This window comes from Tachypleus tridentatus, chromosome 7, assembly GCF_004210375.1.
Source record: "Tachypleus tridentatus isolate NWPU-2018 chromosome 7, ASM421037v1, whole genome shotgun sequence".
NCBI lineage: Eukaryota > Metazoa > Arthropoda > Merostomata > Xiphosura > Limulidae > Tachypleus > Tachypleus tridentatus.
Genome location: NC_134831.1, coordinates 189187666 through 189204795, shown reverse-complemented (window position 1 = coordinate 189204795; position 17130 = coordinate 189187666).

Here is a 17130-nt window from a genome sequence, read left to right as displayed (position 1 = left end):
ACCGCTTGGGGAAAGCTTATTTCAGTCATAACTTAGACCAGTGGTTCCCAACCAGGGGGTGCGAGATAACATATGTTTTGGCCACCTTCACCTTTATTCTTAAATAAATAATTACTGTGAGAACATATTAAACTCTTTTAGGGGTGCGGGGCATGAAAAAGGTTGGGAACCACTGACTTAGATTGTTGTGGATTGAAATAATAAATCTATTGATTATTGGATTTCATATTCGAATATTCCAACACACCCACACAACAATATAAAAACATAACTGTCAAATAAAACAGTGAAGAAATAGTAGTGGTCGCTAAATAAGATTTATTTAGGTAGGATTTATTTTGTGTGAAAGAAATGTATCCCCCCCAAATAAAAGCAAAATTAATAAATAAATTCTTGCAAAGTTTAGCCCTGGTCACGTTTCAATTGTTGCATTTATGGAACAAAATTCATCTATACAGTCATTTGCTTGAACTGCGCCTTAATGCTATAAGAAACATCAAGAGTGTCAATTTATGAGTTAATGCTATCTATGGTGTTGGTCTTCCTGACTACGAAGTAGTTCTTAAGACTAGCATAGCAGTGCTGCTATGAAGTAGTCAAGATGGCTGGGAAGTGGTCAAACAGACTGGAACATGGTCATTCTGACTGGGAAGTAGTCAAACTAACTAATTACTTAAATTGACTAAGAGTCAGTCAAACTGATTAAGAGTCGGTCAAACTCACGAGTAATAGATCATTGTTACTACTTAATAGTCAATTTCATATCCACGACTACAAAATGATAGTCATTTTGCTTATTGATACATTTTAGATAGTCAGTTTGACAACGACCACGATATCCTCTAAAGCAGAAGATAGACGTGACTATGCCCTGGTAGTTGTAATGAACAACTTTTATTTAGAGTGCTACTTGTTTTAGTTGATTGTGTAAATAATATAACTTCCAATTTGGGGACATTTTTTATTTTCAAGTGTTACAGAAGTTTTATATATGGTTTGGTCGCGGTTGTGGATTTGTTGTGGCAATGTTCAGAGTGTAGGAAAACTTCCTTATAAATAAATCATTAGCAAACAAGAAACAGATACGTTGGTATTTGTATCTATTAAAATAATTTCATTCCCACACTTAAAGAATAACTTAGGATTACCTAACTGCTCATATTTGAGTGTCGCCTGCCCATGGGATGAAATAATATTAGAATGTGGGCCCACTACACTTATCCTATCTTTTCTGTTATTGAGAAAATTGGAAAGATATTATATAATATTTCGTGGTAGCTTTATTTAGGACATTTCAATTTCTAACTCGTTGTGCCATACAATCTTGAAGGTTTTCGCGATATCGATAGAATAGGCGACACTGAATATATTTCAATTACAACTTATTATTATGGTTTCTGTGAGTCGTACTAAGTGCTGTTAGTTTGCCGTGATATTCGGAAACCGTTTTATACTTTCGATAATCTTTCATGTCAGTTTGAGATAAGCCAATAGTCTTGAAATTGTGATTTTTTGTGATAAATACATATGATTAAGCTGATTGGTCTATTATCTGGCTTTATTTCTTTCATAAGTATTGAGACTTCTGCTTGCTTACAAGCTACTTGTATTAAGTCATTTTTCTAAGAATTGACTGAATATTGTCGCTAAATGCCCGTATGGCCATAGTTGGCCGTTTAAAATGTAAATATTGTATTTATCTTGGCGTGCAACGTTGCTTTCTTCCTTTTGAGGGTAACTTGTCGATCTCTTATGGTCAGTTGTTTAGTAAGTAGTTGTGTTATCTTGAGATAAAAATTGCAGTTAGGTCACTCGTGGTGCGACAAGAAAGATGGCCGTGTACAAGTCTGTTTTTTTATATATATACTTGTTAATTTATTGTAGAAATACGTGTTAATTGTTTGTACATTTAATGGTTTGGAAGTATTTTTTGAAATCTTTTCTAAATAATTTTGTTTTGTTTTTGTGAGTGTTTGTCATAGTTGTGATGTTATTGTGTTGTAGTGTATATCGGTTATGATGCGTTTGTTTTAAGTGTTTTGTCATAATCGTTTTAGGTAAGACCAGAAGTTTTTTTTATCTATGTGTTCAATTTTGAACAGTATTCGTTCCATTTGACTGCTTTAAATATTTTTATTTTACTTTTCACGTACGGTTTCAAGAATATTAATTTGTTTTCAAACTTATGAGTTTTTAAACATTTTATGGCCTTTTCTACATTCTTTATTGTGTTGAGAAGTTAATGCGGTCACATGTTTGGTTGTTGTTAGCTTACTTTTAGAATACATGTGCTGGTGAGTTTATAAGTAACTCTGTGATTGTCTTGCAGTAATTATCGATCATGGAATATGTCTCGGCATTCTTCTTAGGGAGGTCCCTAGTGGTATGTCTGCAGATTTACAACGCTAAAAACTAGATTTCGATACCCTTGGTGGGCAGAGCACAAATAGTCCAAACAAACAATATTCTTAGGTATAACGTTTTAGTAATTTCAAATATTTTGACAGGTTTGTTTTTCCGTTGTTAAGTGTAAGAATATTTATTGGTATTTTAAAATTTGTGTTGCGATTGAAGACGACCAAATTAGTAAATAATCAATGATTATATCATCTTCAACGTTAAGAGATATAGAAGTCTGCTACATAGTATAATCATACAATTTAACCTTTTAATCATCAACTTGTTCTTATACTGTTTATTACCTGTAAGAGTCCACCTATTGAAACATTTAGTGTTAATAAATTGGATGAATCACTTAGTTTTCTAGGTCTCCATAATTATTTAAAGTAAATCGTTTTAAAAATTAATAAAAAGTTAAAAAATCTATACATAGAATACAGCGGTTTTATATAACCAGACAAACAACTCACAATATTTTACTTCTCATTGTATACATTCATGTGCAATGCACACAGTTTTTTGCTCAAAGCTGTCTAGGTTATATTATTTTCCCCTCCATATTGTGTTTAGTACTTAGAAAATGATAAACGCACCAAAATTTCCAGTAGGCTACATTAAAACAGTATCCTAATCAAAATGTATGAGAATTACTGTTTTCTATAAAATTGTTATTATTAATACCATAACAAATCATTTGAATAAAGACTATTTACAAGACAATTTAGAGATAGGTTTGTAAGTTAGTTTCAAGTTATTGTTTTTTCAAGAAATTCTACTACATGTAATTAGAACAATCTTCCAACTTTGTTTTAACATACAACTTCATGCGATTATAGTTAGAACAGCAGTGAAGTAGGTGTGAGAACGTGACAGCGGGGGCTGTAACTTACGTTTGTTTGTTTGTTTTGAATTTCGCGCAAAGTTACTCAAGCGCTATGTGCGCTAGCCGTCCCTAGTTTAGCAGTGTAAGACAAGAGATAATGTAGCTAGTCATCACCACCCACCACCAATTCTTGGGCTACTCTTTTACCAACGAATAGTGGGACTGACTGTTATATTATAACGCCACCACGGCTGAAAGGGCGAGCATGTTTGGTGCGACCGGGATTCGAATCCGCGACACTAAGATTACAAGTCGAAAGCCTTAACCACCAGGTCATGACGGGCCCTGATCAAAACAAATTACCAACTCAGTGTGAGTCTATCAAACACACCGTTCTTCTGGTCATATCTATAAAGATTTAAAAGTGTACACTTTCGTTGTCAACAATGTTGAAACCCAGCAAGATCTCACAAAATTACTCGCCCTTTCAGCCGTGGGGGCGTTATAATGTGATGGTCAATCCTACTATTCGTTGGTAAAAGAGTAGCCCAAGAGTTGGCGGTGGGTAGTGATGACTAGCTGTCTTTCCTCTAGCCTTAAACTGTTAAATTATGGACAGCTAGCGCAGATAGTCCTCGCGCATCTTTGCGCAAAATTAAAAAACAAACAAACACAAGCGTAATTGTTTTAAGCTTTTACTCGTAATGTAGTTTTTACCCTTGCGGTTTCATCATAAAAAAAAAAGTCATACAATTTATCAATAATAAGACTATTGCAAAATTAAGATGAATTTTTCCCTTCATTCAAACAAGTATCTTTATTTTGTTCTATGTGAGACAAAAATTATCATCCATATAAACAGGCTGGTCACATAAAAATTAATATATCCTGCATCTGAGATTAAATTGGAAATTCTTCTCGTGGAATCGAATGAATACCATTTCATTATCTATCTAGTCGAAGTATATGACATTTGAACGGGTATATCAAAGAAGCAAACTTATACATGCGATTTGTGTCAGTTTAAAAAAAATTATTCTTGCTTGTGTTAAATATTCTTAGTAAGGGAATGTGAATGTCTTTGGTCACTGACAATTATCACCTCTTAAAAGATGCTAGTGTACGGCAAATAAAATACATACATTCTAAATCTTCAGTCTTAACCAATGTTTTCTTTCCTAATTCTATCTATAGTTCTGTAGATACGTTCGTCACATGCCATTCCAAAAATCGTTCAATTTTTAGAGGTATTTGTCCTTCTATGACAGGCTAGACGAGTTGAAGTTTTTATAAGACTTATTGATTTGAATGTTTGAAATTGTTTATATACATGTAAGAAGAGATACACAGGAAGATAGGAATTTGTCAAGGCCTTGTTTGATCCAAATCAGAGCAAAAACCTTGACACTGTATTACACTGTATCAAAGAGGCTATTTTTTTAGGTAGAGGAAAACTTGGCGGATAACCCTTCTACGCCGTTATTCAACAGTGGAAGGAAGACTTTTAACCTACATGAAACCTGCTTCGGGTTGACTGGAAAGATCTCTGTCAGTAGAATGATATGTAATGACCCAAGACTGGAAAGAATAATTCTTCTACCTCTAGGGGCTGAAGAGGATCGACCAGAGGTGTTACCGAAAACCACGGCTATTAATGTGTAGCCCAATAGACACTTAATGCAACAGTGATGAAAATTACAGGAGTAGGCGTTGAAGTTTCTAATAACGTATTCATTGGGAACAAAAGACTCTTTGCATGGTGTGACTAAAACGCCACTGCACGGACAGATATATATGTTGTACTCCCACTGTAGCAGTGGTGTGTAGTGCAGTGAGGGTTCAGTTGACACTCATAGGCATTATGATCTTTTCCATCACAAAGAGCACAGATTAAAGAACCACGACAATATGTCTTAGAATGTGTAAACCTTTGAGAATAGAAATTTCTGAGAGGGGTAGGAGTATATAGCCATAACTTACAGTTAAGATAACCTGGTAGACGAAACTAGATATACATCAGAATTAGCATAATTCCGTCCTTGTAAGTAGAGATGCTTGACTGAAAAAACCAGAGAAAATCTCCGACTCGTAAAGAGTTGAGAGTAACATGGGGAATAACCTCAACAGGTATGCTTTTAAAGGCTCTTGACTTCAATGAAAGTTTTCTATGATGTTTTATAGATGTTTCAACCAATATGACTCCAGAATATGACTTGTTATAAGCCATGTTATTCCCTTTTGGTTAAATATCGAGGCATTTGACTTAAGAATTTCTCAGTCAGAGCATGTAAAATAAAAAACAAAGAACAGGAATGGACGTTGATGGTAACCGTGTGTTTATTTTCTTATACCAAAGCTACATCGGGCTGTCTGTTAAACCCAACGACGGACTCGAACTTCCGATTTTAGTGTTGTAAACCTGTAAGCTTACCGCTGTGGTTGTAATTGTGGGACGAAGTTCTCTATACGTGGCTTCTTACCAATTATTTTTTTATTATTTTGTTTGGATAGTAAGCCAATAAGAAAAAGATGCAGCGCCTACTAATGGTACCTACCATGGAGTCCTTCAAGGGGACACACTAGAATGCAAAATAAGAAAAGTGTAGCAACGTCAGAGCTTCATTAGCACTATACCTAAACACCACCATCAGAGATAATGTCCATAACACCCGTTGTTAACTTCCATTATTAATAGTCAGTTGACATTAGTTAAACAGGACAATTCACTTGATCTTGAAAAGTCACAATAAGGCCACCCGATTACAGGAATTCAAGGAGAAAGTCGGGCGTTATAGTACGAAAGACACCACTCAACTGACAGCATCCTCTCTTCCCTTTCACGGGTCGCTACGTACGGCCAACACGTGAGTGGATGTTCAGATCTCAGAGAAGAAAAACAGGAAAAAAAAACGGAACCTTTCGTTGTAGGTTCTTTCATAATGTACAGATATCCATCTTGAGGGGTTACTTTGTCGTATAACCATAGTTTATAGCAATATGATTTACAGTTTTTAAATTTAGTTTCATAATTTTCAGTTGATAACTTGTTTGTTTGTAGTTATGTACAATGGGCTATAAATGTTCTTCCTGCTATGGATAAAAAGAAATCCGGTATCTAACAATGCGAGTCTGTAGACATGTCGCTGAACCACTAGGAGTGGGTTCTTCAGATGACAAAGATACAAAAATACATCTGTGTAGCAAATAGTGAAACATAGGTATTTTGTGAGATATGTGATGTCTTTAAGATATGTATATCACAATGTCATTATAAGTCGGTTTTATGATAATTTCGAAACAAAATGTATGCTGTTATTTATGTTAATACTTGAGTCCAAAAACCTAATGTATCCGTTTTGGTCAAATTATTTAATATTTTATTTTTATGCTTTGTGTTTGTTTAGAATTAAGCACAAAGCTGCACAATGAGCTATCTGTACTCTGCTCACCACAGGTATCGAACCCCGGTTTTTAGTGGGCAAGTCCGCAGACATACCACTGTGCCACTGGGGGGCTCTGCTTTGTGATTTAAAAGAACTACAAAATTATCAAATTGTCGTTTGTTACCTGCCCAAAGATAAATAACGTCATTAACGTATCTCTACAAATATCTGATATGTTTTGTCTTATTTTGAATATTGAACAATTTAGTCTCCAAATCATCCATGAAAAACTTCTTTAAGTAAACCTGAGAGTGGAAAAGAGGAGTCCCATAGATAACTTGTCGTTCTGCTTATATATTCAGTACTTAAACTTGATGTAGCTCTAATGTAAACTAGTAGTCATTATTCTTTTTTCATCCTGGGATTGGGCTGCACTTACGTTATCCGTTAAATTACCCAGTGTTAGCCAGTATCGCTATGCTTTATATGTCATTTGCTTCAATTTTCCTTATTCACGCGAACCACTAAGTCACGGTTTGTTGCAAAAAATTTTGTGTTTGTTCGATAATTCTGGTCTATTTGAAAAAATCAAAAAAATTCGCGTTCAGACAAAGAAACTAACGTAAGCATAACGTCATTTAACAAAACTCCCCATAAAGTAAACAATAAATTAAACTAAAGTTATTTGTAAAATAGTGCAAAATACGAAACATTTATGAACGTTTCGTATACGATCTGGCTTAAGACGTTGAAACAAAGAAATTCACAACAAGAGAAAAGAAAAAAATAACAATAAAAGAAAAAGTAGTAAATAGGTGTTAAGTGCCTAAGTATATGAATAAGTTAGCATTTAATTCGTTAGTTTATGAAATAAATATTATAAAACAATAAAGATTGTATGTTCAGAAAATCAAACACACGCCACCTTAGCAACACAGTGGTATTGTAAACCTGGTTCCTGTTCAATTAGATTTCATGAACACTATTTATTTATTTCTCCTGGAAAAAAAAAAGAATTTATTGAAAAGTCTAAATAAACAAATAAATCATTTCACAGCTTTTAGTTTGTACATGTCCAAATTATGTGGTACTAATACAGTGCTATTTCAAACTTTTATTTCAAATAAACTTTAACAATTTATACATTAACTTCTGTAACATAATGTTTAGAATCATATAATACTCGATGATGGAAAGTTGCCGACTCTGTTAGATTTTACTATCACTTTTTTTTAACCTGATGATGACCCAAGGAAGTCGAAATGTTCTTTAATGTTTTGGGCTTTTAGGCTAAAAAAATTATGTCCCATCATCCGTTTTTCTTCAAGAGGATTTCTCGTTATCATGAAAGACTTAACTAATGTTAGATCTAATATGAGTAAAATTGCAGTTCAAATTATATTGTATTATTCTAGAAATACTGTATTTAAAAACGTGCTGTTGCAATAACTATCGTAATTTTAGTTGAATAATTCTTCCTACCTCTGATAATTAATCATTGATTTGTTATAATACAGTTTTCCGAACGAAAGAATTATCAATTATTCAAGATACATTTAGAAAACAAAAATTAGAATGCAGAAGTCCATGAGAAATATAGTAACTCAGTTCTCTAAGCCCGTAAATGAATTGCCACCAATAAATATCGAACACACAACCCCTGACTTAGAAGGCCTGTGGTGTACCATCGAGCTATTGATGAACTTAGCCAAAGTACTGTTGAATTTAAATTTTTAGGCTAACCTGTTAGATTGAAATGACACTAAATGTTGTGAGTTATTGAATATTACACAGACATACGATATCATATAACACGCTAGAAACATTTTTTAAACAGATTTCCAGATAAACGACCTACTTGAGGTTTAACAATAGAAATTAAAAAGGTTTTATAGTGTTAATCTCTTAAAGACTGGACTTGATATTTATTTTGGAATAAAGCATAATATAATCCTAAAAAAAGTTTAATGTTGCAGTTCCAAATGTAGAAGAATGATATAAAATGTAACAAAAATAAACATTTTTATATGATGTATATACTTATGTAAAAAATAATCATTCTGACTTTAAAATTTCTATGTATTGTTTCATTGCATTATTTAAGACATGACTAAGCGTTATAGTTAATATTTTTATTTTTTAAAAATTATTTTACACTATATATATATATATCTTGAGACTTCAAAAACTGGTATTAACTACTTAATAGCAGGGATCGACAAGGTTTACAAGTACTTATACACTGTAAAATAACCTTATCGAATTTATAAATGAAACGTCTATCGTTGGAAGTATTGGTTACCATATATTATGTGCGTATATTCTAATAGCGTGGTAAAAGGATCACAAACATTTTCGACATTACAATTAAAAAAATTCTAAAACAATAACTTTTTCTTCAACCATTTATTTTAGCACGTCAGCTGGGCTAGCTAGTCCTACATGGCTAGGGCTATTGGTAAAAGATTTCTCCAGTTACTTAACTCGTCTGTGAATATCTACTTTATTTATATGTGTATAAATTTATTTATGTGTTATTTATATGTGTATATTGTAAACATACCATGCATGTACTTAAATATATTTTAAGTCCAATAGATGGCACTACATATGGATGGACAGACGTTTGAAATATTTTAATGATAAAGCATATACGTTACAGCTTTGTGATTCTGGTTTTAATTATTCTAAAAGCTGTAGCTTTAAGATATATGCTCTACTGGAAAATTTTAAATATTGTGTTCATTCCATGGACATATAGAAACTGAGAAAAGAAACATAAAAAATTAAACTCTTAACAGAAGGTGGAGATAATTTGTTCTTCGTAGAAATGCTGTAAAAAGTATAAAAACATAATGCAATAAAAATACACTAACAAATGCAGTTTTTATTTTAATATTTATTAATTTTTTTGATACTTCTTATGGCAATTCTACGAAGAACCAATGATCCTTACTTTCTGATAAAATCTAAATTTTTTTTTCTATTTATTATAACACACTTGTGTTAAGTATTTAAAAGGTAAATGTTTCAGTGTCCAAACTTTCACTGTTCTGAATGATAATAGTTTACTGTTCTTGTTTTGTTCGTAAAACCTTAATATAACATATTAATGGATAATTTTCAAATGGTGGTTGCGATATTGCGTTAACCTTGTAGGTTAGCGTGACAATTTGGTTTTGTTAGTACTTCGAATATGTTCGTCACTTTATGAAATAAATATTAAAATATAGGTTGTATATATAGAAGTTTAAGTACCCAAACCATCATGACTAGGTAGTTATAAGTTATGAGCATTAATGTCTCACATTTCTTTTCTAAAAGTATTAGAATTAATTGTAATGTCTAAAATTACATGTAAGATATTTAACAATGTGTAGTTTATACATGTTTCAACGACGTGAAATATACTCTACAAACTTGAATATCAACTTATATATATCTATAACATATAAACTTCTGTAACATAATAACAGTTGGGGAACTTCGCTGTTGGACGCCACAAGTAGTTGATCTCAGGCGATGGTGTGACAGTGATGTCACTAGAAATCATGACATCTTGTTCCAAGAAGACCATGTTTATTTTGTGCTAAACATAGACAACTTTCTTAAGATACAAGAACAACAAAAATCTTAAGACTATAATCGATTATAGAGAAGACATTCTACAAAGTAACGAAGTTCTTTTGTGAGCTAGAAAGGTCAGAACTAAGGTCAAATACCTTAATAATATGGATAACATTAATGACTGATACATTGTTTTGATCGATTTTTTAAGACATTTCCGACTGTCAGTGCTAGTGAGTGGTTTCATTTTGCAATAGAATCATGCATTCTTACAGTCATTTTACGTTTAGCAAAGATTTAAAAAAAATCTGTAACTCTGTATGAGAGGAAACTTCTGATATCTACGTTCGCGGTTTGACCTGAGTGGTCTCTCATTGAGACTTATATACAATTATTATACAATGGTCCCTTAAATTTTCTTTTCTTCGTCACACGTTACACTGCAGTGGCATTCTGTTGAATGTTGTAATCTAATTATTGTGAAGTAGTTTAATAATTATCCCAAAAGTACTTTAAAAGAGGATAAAATTCCCTCCTGTCTGTCAGAAGCTATTTATTATTTAATATAAGAACTTGGATAACTGTAACTTAAAGAGAACTGCGTGATAATATGCTCTGAATTTCACTAATTTCAGTTACTGTAGTGAAAATTACTAAAATTTTGTAAATCTCATAACAACGTTGCTGACATTTAAAATGCAAAAATATCAACTATTATATTTAAAAATTACCTTTTGAAGAACATTGACTTTGTATAGATCTCTGTGGGTTTATTCTTAAACTACGATATTGTTGAACGAGATATATGAGATTTCTTAATTAAAAACAGAAATTAGTATCTTATAAAGAGAAGAAAAATCGAAATATATCATCAATTTGAGAATTTTATAAATGTTTTTTTTTCAGTTTTTGTTTTGTTATATAAATCCATAGGCACCTTCTTTACAAAGGGATTTTTTTTGTGAGTGTTTTTCTTATAGGAAAACCACATCGGGCTATCGGTAAGAATTGAAGCCCTCAGTTTAGTGTTGGAAATCCGTAGAATTACCGCTGTACTAGCGGTGATCAAGGTTTTTTAAAGAGAGATTACAAAACTTATATTGCCCAGCGATATGTTTCCGAACTTACAACACTAGAAACCAGCTTTCGATGGCCAAAACAGAGATAACCCATTGTGTAGCTTTTTTTTCTTAACTTCATCACTTGTAGTGATCATGTGACTAATGAAGAAAAATGTCACTTTTCGAGAGTTCCTTTATTCTAAAAATATAAGTGTATTAAAATAATAGACAAACATATTTATACAAATGGGTTACAATTGAACAGTTTGTTGTGAATAATATCAAAACGTGATCATCATTTCTCTACATATCATACTGGTGAGTGTCCTATTTATTTTGTTTATAGAAATTTATTTTACTCACGCAGTCATGGGGTTGAACACTTGAATATTTCTAATAGCAATTTTACTAAACCATTGGTGTTATTCAAAATAAACATAATATAATTTAACTGAGGATTACTGCTGACGATAGTGAAAAAGAAGGTTATTCTGTATGTGAAGGAAATAATTTCGAAAAGTGTGAAAATTAAAGGTTCTTATCAAAAGCATCACGTCTTGAAAGACGGAAATCTGTAATTGGACATATGATTACAAACGGATATTCAATAAATGTAATTTATCATAAAAACTGAGCTAGGCACATATAAGTCAGAATTTTATGAACTAAGAAGTTTTCATGAATAGTATATCAGTGTATCTTCAAGTTTTCTTTTAAATTTTTCAGTATGCGTTATACTTTAGCCTGCTTTATTATGTTACTTAGTTATATTAAACTAGAAAGTGTATTAGCCTATAATTAACAGTTTTTTGGTATATGGAAATCACAGAACACTGATTAATATAACTTTTAATTTATACTACTGTAACTGTTTCAATAATCTATGTAAGGAAATATATTTTTTTTAAATATTAGATAAACTAGTTTGCCTGAATTTATTTACTGAAATTGATCATTAGTTTGTATAAAATAACTTATTAATTTATAAAAAAAATACTTCCGTATTATAGCCTAAAAGAGACAGCGCAAATGTGTACGCAATATTCAGTTAGCAAGTACAAGTGTCACAAGACAAAAAAATAACAACAGTAGTTATTATTTACAAAGATTATTTAAGTCCATAAGAAATGTCGCTTTGCCACTGAGGGGCTCTCAAAATGCCAGAGAAATTTCTCTCATAAAAAAACAAAACAACATCCACAAAGACATCCACAATTTACAGCAGAAATAGAAAAGAACTACATTATAAATTCTTTTTAAACGTTAACATTACCTGTCTCCTTCCAGGATTCACCACTAAAATTCTTAGAAAAAAAAACATAAATTGAGTGAATTACATGAGCTGGTTTTCTTATAAAGTAATCTACCAGAAGATAATCAATCTTAAAAGCCTTCTAAATGTACCACAAAAAGCAGCACGAATGAAAACGTTTCACACTCAAGTCACTGTTTGACTAACATAAACCAATTCTCTACCGCTGTGTTTACAGAAACCAAGTTTCACAATAAAAAAAATATTGACACTTAAGATAAACTACGTTATTTGTTTATATACAGAAGCACACAAAAACACATGTTTCGAAATTCTATAGATTTCATCTTAACAACTCTAACAAATTTAAAGTTCTTAATAAGAACCATCCAATGTGAAAAAAAAAAGATACCAGACAGATATTTTACCAAAAAATATTATATCCGGAAGTGTTGTTGCGTCAACATTGCCAATACACGGTTTACACATATATATCTCTAAATAACATTTTTGGTAATTACATATCTTGACCTTCACGTAATAATATTTTGCGGAATAGCTTTGCTGAGCCTCATATTAAGGCCATTTCGGAACCTACAACCAAGTACTCATTTTTTTTTTAACAGCACTCTCTTTCAATTAATAGATGATGTAGTGATGGGTTTCCCATTGGATCTAATATTAGCTACTATTTTCCCCTCGTAGGATAAACAGAAATGGCTCTACACGTGTCTCACAAACTTCAGATCTCTTCAATTGAAAGATGAAAATAATAATACTTTTTTTACACATTGTCTTTAATTAGAAGGTTAAAGGCTTGCCCCATTTATTATGCGTCCGTTAGATCTGATCTTCTATTTTTGTAATGTGTCTTCTCTAAGAATCTATTTAGCAGAAGCTGACTTTTTTCTACCATTTATCTTGTATTGCCCCAGCTCTATGGTTTATTATGTCACATTGCCTATGCTTCCTTCTTTGTCCTTTTCTGTTTCTTACTGTAAATCGCTATCCAAGCATATGCTACGGTTAACATTTCTCATAATCGTTCCTTAACTATTTGTGTCAGGTTCAGTGTCTTCTTCCTTGTCATATTGAGGCTGATTATCTTAATCTCCATCCCTCTACGTTTGATGTGCTTCAGTGTGTTCATTACCCTCTTTTATTTAAGATCATCTGGGGTTCCATTGATCTTTTATCTTAATGTCTATATTTCCACATGTTATTTGTACAGTGTTTTTGTTTTTTGAATCATATCATTTGCTATGTATTTTCTGAGTGTTTTAATATTGTTATCTAATATGGTTAATGATGTTAAGGAAGTTTTTTTTTCTGTTTTCAATTCACATGTTCTTTGTTTATATGTACAAGTACTCTATTATACTTATTGTTGTAAATATATATGTTTATTGTAATGTATTTCTAGGATTTGCACTTCTTATACTGTCGTAGATACAATTTGACAAATTATATTAAAGAGCAAATAATTCGTCCTTTCTATTACCATTTCTGCTCCCTGTTAGTTGAGAAACTGTGGGTTCTGAAAGTTTCCCCTTAACATCGGTCTAGTACTAAGGTATTGTACAACCCCGGAGGAACCATTCCATCTTCAATGGCCTTTCCTCTAAATTAAAAATAGATAATATTGGTTTCATATATTAGAGGTATTTGTTATATATTGAAGCATAAAAAATAAGCTTGGTTAAAATTATTATTTTAGGGTTTTCTTTACACCTTTATTTCCTACTTAAAAATAGTGAAAAGTCGAAAGAGCATCATTAAACACAGTATATCCACGTTTACCATGTTATCAATGCACGAAATTTTGCCATACACGACTGGTTTACATATCTGGTGCAATATGTGTTCTTTGGGGAAGACAACACCCCTTAGGAAACAACCCATGCCAGGTACAATAAATCACGCCATATGCTAGTTACAGAGGATGTCTGAAGTACCAGCGCATTCTCAAGGTAGCTCATTCCACTAAAAACACCAACTGTGTAGTCCTAGCGTCCACTCACCCTCAAGTTATCCGCCAACTAGCCTCAACCGCAATGCACCTGGTTTAGGCCCGTTGTAGTCCGTATGCACATGAGCCTTCCTATCTTTAAGATGCAACAAGTGCAAGAACGTATGCTGTCACAATCAGAATGAATCTTCAGTTTAACGTCTCTCCACATAGATTTTTTGTTTTCATTGCTGACTTCCTAATCTGGATCTGCACTCACGAAATCTACATCCAAGGAGAGATACTTGTCAGGCTGCTTTCTCCTATTTCAACGTCGTCAATGGAAACCTTTAACAACTGAAAGCCCTTATCGACAGGAGAACCTGAAGACAGACGAGATCCCAAGAAAAAATAAAATATTTCATTTTTTACAAGTAAATATTCGAGGTTGTTTGAATAGTAAAATATTCGAGGTTGTTTGAATAGTAAAATATATAAACTGTGAAACCTTAACATTGAATTAAACTCTGGTTTTATTGTAATAAATGAAACACTACAAAAATCATAAAAGCAACATTAGTCTACATATCATTTAGAAATTTCCAATTCTCAAAACAACAAGAAAACAAGATGTTATATCAAAAATACATATCTTCCTACTGATATAATTAATACATATTTCGTTGCATACACCTACCAAGTTATGGAAAAATAGCTCTATTGGCAGTCGAAATTTCACCTATTAAAGATCCTGACATCTCTTTGTTTCAAAAAAATTAGAAACATATAATGACACAATAATCCTGTAAGACCTTAACTCCAAACACAAAAGTAAATAGTAAACAATACTATTCAAAGAATTGAATAACTAAACAGTATAACTGGCTATGTCCAAACTCTTTTGCGGAAAACATTAGAATTGTGGAACAAAATCAAATCCTTTTATAACACACAATAAAAACAATTAGTAACACCTCGAAAATTTACTTTTTCCAAAACCCTCACTTTCATAAACAGTCACGGACAAGGACTAAGTGTTTTACTCTTCGACTTAAAAACTGTATTTAAGTCTTTACTTCTAATTATTGTGAACCTCTCACTGACTGTTCAACTTGTTATTTGGAATATTTTTCTGAACATTATCAACTACGTTTGTCAAATTGTTCAACTGCTAATTGTTACAAATAAAAGATCATGCTTCGGTTATTTTGGGTGTAGTGGGATCTAATCCCGGTGTATTTCCGCTGCTGCATGTATCAACAACATTGGAGTGTGCTCGACTCGTTGCTTCCTGTCCTGAAGTTAACAACTGAATGAACCTTTCCGGTCTACTCTCAGTGGCTTTTCTGTACTGTTTGTGACGACATGTCAGAAAATCTATTTACTTACACCTCAAAAACTACTTTTATTTAATACAATAATGAAAGTAAAATCAATTTATCAAGAGAGAGGCGAAGATAAAATCTGGTTCTAAAATAAAATACCTCCCAGAGAGCATACGTAACCATATCTCAATGGTAGAGTAGTTGTTTTCTAAACTATAAGTTGTGAGTTTGATTTTCAGTTGTAGTTGAGTAGTTATCGAATATAAACACTATTTTCTTAATACTTTTTTAGAAGTATTAGAATTGATCAAAATGACTAGAAACACACAAATAAAATTAGTACATGTTGAAATGAAATACTGCTCAACACCTTGAATTTTAAGCAATATAAATGTATTTTGATCCAATCAACCTTACAATCAAATATAATCCTATATTATGATAGTTATGTGGTAAAACAAATGATATCCATAATTCTTTGAACAATATTACTCAACAGTTTTGAAAATAAAAGACATTAAAAGCTTATATTCATTCGTTTTCTCAACCAACTGACTATGTACCTTTATAAATATTGAAGATAAGATGATTTTTAATAATATACTCGGGATTCTAGCCTTAGTTTCTCTCCAATGAATTTCCAGTCTATTACTTAATTAAACATCCTACTCAATGGGGTGAATTAATAACGATATACTGTACCCACAGATCACTATCGTCAGTTACTCATTTCTAGTGTATTTTTCTTTCAGCTATCATCCCATTCATTGTTGGTTTCACTAGATCATACAATACTTCAGTTTTTTGACATACATCAAATAATGCCAGTTATCCATCTTGTGTCAGCGGCTGCAATGAGAAAAGTATCAAGAATCTTTGCAAAATCAACAAAGGTCTTATAATCAGAAGAAAAATTCTTCTGATCTATGTCGTTCTTTCTGACATCAAAGTCTCTTCAGAGCAAGATTAACTCTTGAAATTGTGTTTTATAAAAATGTCATTTTTATAACGGTTGATGCCTTGAATGAATGAATATAGATCAGAAAACCAAAAGTATATCCTCACTGCAATAAAACAAACACTGGCAATAACAGTATCTATGGGCATGACAACAAATAGTATTTTTTTATGTCAATAAGTGACACAAGGGAATTCGCTGACTTCACTTAGTGAACGGGGACTAATCTCAAAAGCAGGAAATCTATAGGATACAATATCAGATTTTACTTGACCTTAGAACTGATTTTAACTGAAAGAAAGAGACTGAGTACAAAAGTGCACAAATCAAAATCGTTATGGCTAGAACACAGTCAAAGGAAAAATTAAGTTCAGGCAAGTATTGTTTGTAAACAAAATAACAATTATGACTTG